The sequence below is a fragment of the Ursus maritimus genome, unplaced genomic scaffold (assembly GCF_017311325.1).
Source record: "Ursus maritimus isolate PB19 unplaced genomic scaffold, ASM1731132v1 scaffold_2, whole genome shotgun sequence".
Lineage (NCBI taxonomy): Eukaryota > Metazoa > Chordata > Mammalia > Carnivora > Ursidae > Ursus > Ursus maritimus.
This window is the reverse complement of record NW_024424452.1, coordinates 42497771-42504410: the sequence shown is the minus strand read 5'-3', so window position 1 is coordinate 42504410 and position 6640 is coordinate 42497771.

Here is a 6640-nt window from a genome sequence, read left to right as displayed (position 1 = left end):
CCCCCCCCAGACTTTCTCCCCCAGCCCAGCCATTCCGTTCCTGCTCTATGAAAAATACAACAGCCAGGGAGGGCCCCTCCCGTTGGCTTCTCTCATCTCACCGAGAAAAGAGGATTGCGATTCTCCAGGCTGGCCCGGCCGAGGGGAAAGGAGAGGAGAAAGGGAGATTTGCACTTTTGATAGAAGAGAAGAGAAGGCAGGAGAAGGGAGGGAGGGAGAGAAGGAGGGTAGGAGGGGTGCTGGCGGGGCAGGCAGCGCAAGGGCACAGGGGAGAAAGACAGAAGGCCGGGCAGTGTGCAGGGACACACAGAAGCAGACAGACGAGGGCTCGGGATGCTGGGACCAGAAGCTCCCCGCTGGCGCTGACGGGCACGGGGGGGTGGGGCACTGCTGACCGGGGACAGAGTCCAGCCCAGAGCCAGACAATGTCGAAACGCAGTGTGCCTTTTGAGAAGCTCTGGCAGGTGAAGAACCAGGGGTCAGGAAGCTCCCAGCAGGTAACCTCAGGTGAGTGGACACCAGGTGATACGGAGATCAGGTTTGCGAACATTCTGAGGATCACTACCCAGCCTTGCTGCTGGCCAGGATTCATTTCACAGCCTAAAGTGAAAAGGTCACCCTGGGCAGCAGTGGCCTCAGTGTCCGGACTCAATCCACCCACCAACCTTCCCCACCTTCCCACCTGGACGCCAAGCCACAGGCAGGAGAACTGGTCTCTCCTCCCTCCCCCCGACCTGCCTGGTCAAGCCAGCCTGATGCCCATCTCCAAGGCTGGGGTATGGTAGGGACAGCCGAAGGGGAATCTTTCCAGGGACCAGATGGGATTTTACAAGTGGCCACAATCTGGCCTGGTTTCCCTGCATTGGAGCAGACCGCACAGGCTGGCGGTGGAGGCTGGCCCCAGGGCCCTGCTGGTACTCACAGGGACAGGGAGCAGGAGTGTATTGGTCTGGGCCATTGGACTAGTCACGGAGAAGCAGGAACAGAATCTGAAAGAGGCAGGGGAATGGGCCCAGCACCACCAAGTCAGAAGATGTGGGCTGATCTGGTCTTGCCTCTGCCCCCGTCCAGCTGTGTGACTTTGGTGAGGTCACTTCACTTCTCTGAGTCTCAGCCTCCTTAAACTATAAAGAGAGGGAGCTGAGTGCTTGGTCCCCAAGGGCCTTCTGGCTTTGATGTTCTAAGATTCTATGGCATTGCTGGCTCTCCTGGAGCCTCAGCCAGACCTCACGGATCCTCCCAGGACTCAGCGCTGTGCCTGTCCCTCTTGGGCTGTTGGGGGAGGGGTGCACCTGCGACACCCTGGCACGTCCTCCCAGCAGGTATAGGGGGAGGTCTGTGGGTTTGTGACACTAGGACAGTGGCTTAGAAGACCCAGATGGTGACCCAGCAGAGGGAAGGAAGGACATTCTTTGCTTCCCCTGCAAGGCCTTCCCCACCAGCGTTCCTTACCTCCCCTCCACTAGGTTCCCGGTGGGAAAAGGGAGGGCAGAGGGCAGGCAGGCAGTCCTGGTCTCTGCAGTGACCTGCCAGCCCAGGCCCACTCACAAGGACTTCGAGCTCCCGAACTAACAAAGACTGGCAGGTGCAGCTGGAAACACACCCCCTCCCCCGCTCCCATTTGGACCTCCAGCCCCCTCTGTCCTGCCAGCCCGGTGACACCTGGGCCAGACCTGATCTGACAACTCTATGCAAATGTGCCCTGGCAGGGGCCTCTGAGAATGTTTTATGGGAAGGACAAGGGCACGGAGAGCCCAAGTGGGGTTGGCTGAAGCAGGTACGACAGCGGGAGCAGGAAGGGGGGCGGCAGGGAGGGTGGATGGTTCTGCTGAAAAACTGAATTTCAATCTGGCTTCAGTGGGCAAGGGAAGGGGGGTGCGGGAGAGGAGGCAGGTGGCTGGCAAGGACTTAGCTCCGATAGGAGACAGAGGAGAAGAGGAACGCGCACAGACAGAGAGGGGAGGAGAAGGACATCAGAGGCCAGGACAGTCACAGAGCCAGAGGCTGAGGAGATGGAGCCAGGCACCAGGAACTGGGGGGAAGGCAACCAAGAAATCGGACCCTCTGCCCCTGCCCCACCTCCCGGGCCTGCACCTGCTGCCCCCATCAGTCCCCAGGCCCACGGAGTGGGAAGACAAGGAGCAGAGACACGGACAGTGACAGAGGATGGGACGGGAAGAGAGCCACAGACAGAAAGCAGAGAGCAAGGAGGATGAAGAGGAAGTCAGAGGCAGGAAGGGGGAGGAAGGGCTGTTTCAGTGTGGGAAGGAAGGAGCTGAGGTGCCACTGTGGCACGAAAGAGAAGGGAACAGGACAGGAAAGGGAAACAAGAAAATTAAATTAGAAACAAGAGTCTGAAGGTCAGAGTGGGACAGGGCCTTGGTCACCAATCCAACGCCTTTATTTGAAGAAACTGAGGGTCAGCAAAGGAGGCAGGTGTTCGGGGTGGACCTGTCTCCAAGTCCCTGGTGGCTTCTGAGCCGGCCTCCCAGCTACTGAGGCCCCGTCTGCAGGCCACCCAGACCCTGCTTGTCCTGCATGGATGGCCGAGCAAGGGAGGGGCGACCAGTCCTTACCTGGAAACCCTCCTTCACTAAGCAAAGGGAGGGAAAGGAGCAGCGAGAGGCAAGTTATGGAAAAGGGGGCTGAGAAGATGCATAAAGCCGGGGAGTGAGAAGGTAGGAGAGACAGTCATGAGACGTCTGGGAGAGGACAGAGGCCCCGGCACCGGCGGCGAGGGGTGGGATCTGAAGCCACGCTCTGGCCTCATGGGAAGGCCTTGAGCATTTAGGTCAACGGAAAGGAGTGCAATCCTTGAGAAAGGGAAGGGATTTCTGAAAGGATTAGCCAAGGAGTGGGAGGAGGAGAGAATGAGGTGACTCCAGGGGCAGCTGGGGGCCAGGCCTGGTCTCTCCCCACACAGCATATGGTCCAAGGGACTGAAGCACCCGGTTCCCTCCACAGGCGTCCTCGGGGTGCCTTCGAGAGGGGGTTGGTGCACCAGCCCTCACCTCCCACCTCCCTGCCCGTCCTGGGATTCAGCCCATTCCCAGCCCCAGGCCCTCCGGCATGCGGGCACGGAGCCTCCCCACGGACAAGCAGGAGCTCTACTCCTCTGCTCGCTGAACATTCTGTCACCCTCTTATGAATGTGGCTCCTTCCAAGTACGGTCTGAGAGCAGCCAGAACGGGGCCCCAGAGACCCCCAGCAGGCTCGAAGGCCAGGAAAAAATGCAGGCTGCTCCCCAGACGCTCTCCGGAGACGTCTCTTGGCACTTTTGGGAATGGTGTCCAGAATAAATAGCATCAACTCAGAAATCCAGAAGCCGGGGGCGGGCAGGAGCAGGGGGGCCTTCCCTCCCTCACCCTGATGCCAAGAGCCAGAAGGACACACGCTCTTCTCTCGCCAGGCAGGGGCTCTTGGGGACACGTGTCCATGTCTAAGATGGGCTTAGACCTGAGCTTTATTATATCCCTGCACTCCTCAGAATTACAAAGAAAGGAAGAGGCCAGCAGATCCAGGCCTTAGACTTTTATCTTCTTCCAGGGCTGGGACTCTCCATCACAGATGCCCTCACGGATTTCTCCAGCACCTCCAGATGGACTGTCTGACTGCAGGAGCCCCGCAGAAGGCATGGGGCATGGACGGTGCCTCCACCCTGGCCCTGGCTCCCCACCAGCGTCTCCGAGAAAGGCTGACTTGGCAGACACAGGTGTCTCCCCGGCCCCCCTCCTGGGCCTTCATTACAAGCCCCCACGCCCGACCTTAGTGACTGCGACTCCCAAGGGAGCAGGCCTTTTATCCATGGAAGAACTTTCTGCTACCACATGGCCGCGTGCTCCCCCGTCTGGAGGTGTTCAGATAAGGGTGGGTGATCGCCTGTCAGCAACGTTCCAGAAGGCTCTGGGTAGTATTTAAGGTCTCTTTCAGTTCTGCATAGGATTAGGAACGGGATTCTATTTGCACACCTCATCCCTTCTCCTCTCACTTAAACACACACCTATCAAATAATCAATTCCTAACAGTTCGATCAAGGTGGTCCGGAATGGTTTACAGTGCCAAAGTTTAAAGGAAGAAATTCTGCACAAAGTACAGGGACAGAGAAAAGAACAGGTCAAAAACACAGTCTAGGATGGAAGTCAAAGAGAAGGAAAACTTCCGTCCCGGGGCAGTGAATCACGAAACTCAACAAGTCGGCAATGGGGGCTGAACGTATGATCATGTAGATTCAGACCCACAGCTTAGTCCAGAGCGATACCGCGTCTTCCTCTGGCTCCTTTTCCACAAGACCAGGCTGTCAACGCTGAGACAACAGATACAATCTTACACGCGCATCCCTTCCAAAGTGACTGGTACAAAAGTGCCTCGCACACACTAGGTGCTCCATAAATGCCTGTTCGATTATCTGAGTTAACGATGACTGGATAAAGCCACTAAGCCCAAAGTCAACGCAATTCAATCCAATATTTACCCATTCATTCAGTAAACGTGCTGTTAGCGTCTACCGCATAGCAAGCTCCGTCCTGGGCTCTGGGCTGGTCCGGCCCCTGCAGCGAACGGTCTAGGAGACGTATCCGACCATCCGGACAACACAGCACGAGTGCCGAGATGGAGCAGGGATAGGGAGGGAAGTACCTCGGATCAGTGAAGACACCACACTTTTCACATGTCTGACTTCCACCCTGGTCTTCCCCTGGAGCGAGATCCACACCGCGTTGGCCTTCGTTGGCTCTGGCCTCCTCCACTCAAACAGGTTGGACCCTGGAGGCCTTGCTTGGCACACAGTGGACATTCAATAAATACGCACTTCGGACTCGAAGTGCATTGAGCCCTGACGACAAGCAGGGTTTCGCCAGCCGGGGAGCTGGGGGAGGGCATTCCAGACAAAGGGAACCACGGGAGCCCAGACGGGGAGACAGAAAAGACCAGTGAGCAGCTGGAAGTGGCCGGAATTCAGGCACAGAAAGAAATCGGAACTAAGGTCATAGCTCTTTAAAAATTAAACACTTTCTCCTTCTGGGCGTCCCGCTCCCCTCCAGAAACTTCTACGCTGTGGAGAGAGACTGGACCTGGACAAAAGAGAGTCTAGATTCAGAAAGACACAAGTGACACCGTGGCGGAGCCGAGATGCAGAGTTGTGTCAGCCGCGTCGGTGAGTCAGGAGGGGCAAGTCGGCTATTTGGTGTGCGTGGGTGTGCGTGCGCGTGTGCTGGGGGAGGGCACGTGTCCTTGTCTGCGTTCGCGTGTCTTGGGAGCTGGCTGCTGTTCCTGTACGTCTATATACGAGTGTTGATATGTGGCCACCATAACTAGGACATTCTAGGCTTTTCCAATTAATCTCCATTAAAAAGATTTCCCGCAAAGGCGCTTCTGGAGGCCGCAAGTTGGGGTCATCTGGATCAATCCTGCGTAGACTAAAGCAGCTCCAACCGGCTGCTGAATCGATCCATCTAACTTGGTTCATCCCCCATGTGCAAGGGGCACGGAATGTTAATTCGCTGCCGGAGCCGAGGGAGCCCAGAGGCGCGGGCTCTGTAATTAACGGCTGTGGGAGCGGGGTCCCGGCAAGGCGGCCTTCGGCGGGCTGCACCAGCGCAGCGCACGGGGCACCCGGACACCGGCCTGCGGGGCTGATGACGCCGGGTCTGCCAACCCTGGGGTCTGTGTGTCCCTGATCTCGCCTGTCCTGCCTGCTCCAGTCTGCTTGTCGGCTGGGACACAAAGGCCCAAGCAAAGGGGAAGGGGAGACCCAAGCCACTCCTCTAACCACCACTGGACATTTACGGGACATCAGGGAGGAACGCAGTGGTGGTGGCCAACTGGGAGTCCATGGCAAGGGGCCATGGAGAGACCTTCTCTTCGACCTACTGACAGCTCTTCCTGGGACCCTGAGGCATGTGGAAGCTAGGGCAGCTCCGAAGGTGAACCCGTGTACATGCCAGTCACCCCGCCATCTCCTGGCATCCTTGCCATCCCCCTCCCCCAGGCAGTCCTCCCAGAGGGGTTGTAAAGGAAGTGTGGCCTTCCCCATCCCATCCCACCCAAACCAGCCACCCTGCTCTGTGCCCTTCTCAACTCCTCGCTCACTTGTCTCTTCGATCTGTGCTCAGGACCACCCAGACACCAGAGGAGAAGCCAAGAGCGCGTCCCCGATGGAGGTGCTCACTGAAGCTTCACAGAAGGCTGCATGAAGAGGAGCTTGACGGGGTCTGTGGCAGAGGGTAAGGGAATGTTGGAGAAGGCACCCTGCCTCTCCCTCCCACCCTCTCTGCGTCTGACTCTCTCCTTCCCTTTTTGATCTCCCTGCATTGCCCACCCCCAGGGGAATGGGAAAAGCGGGGGGGTCTTTCCTTCCTCCACCTCCACTGTTCCGGGTCTCTGCGATAACCTAATGATTCCTCATTTCACTGCCCAGCCCTCGATGGGGAGAACTTCCCTTTGATTGCTTGTGACACCAATCTCACAACAAATTTAGCACCTCGTTTCCTGGACGAGCCAATATTCCCCCTCGATTATCTTCCTGTGAGGGGGACAGGGCGCCGTGCATTCCAACGAGCCGTTTATGCCTCCCCTGGATATCAGAGCCAATCAAGCTCACTGTCCTCCCAAGGATGGCTGGGGTGGTGGGAGGAGGTTCTCA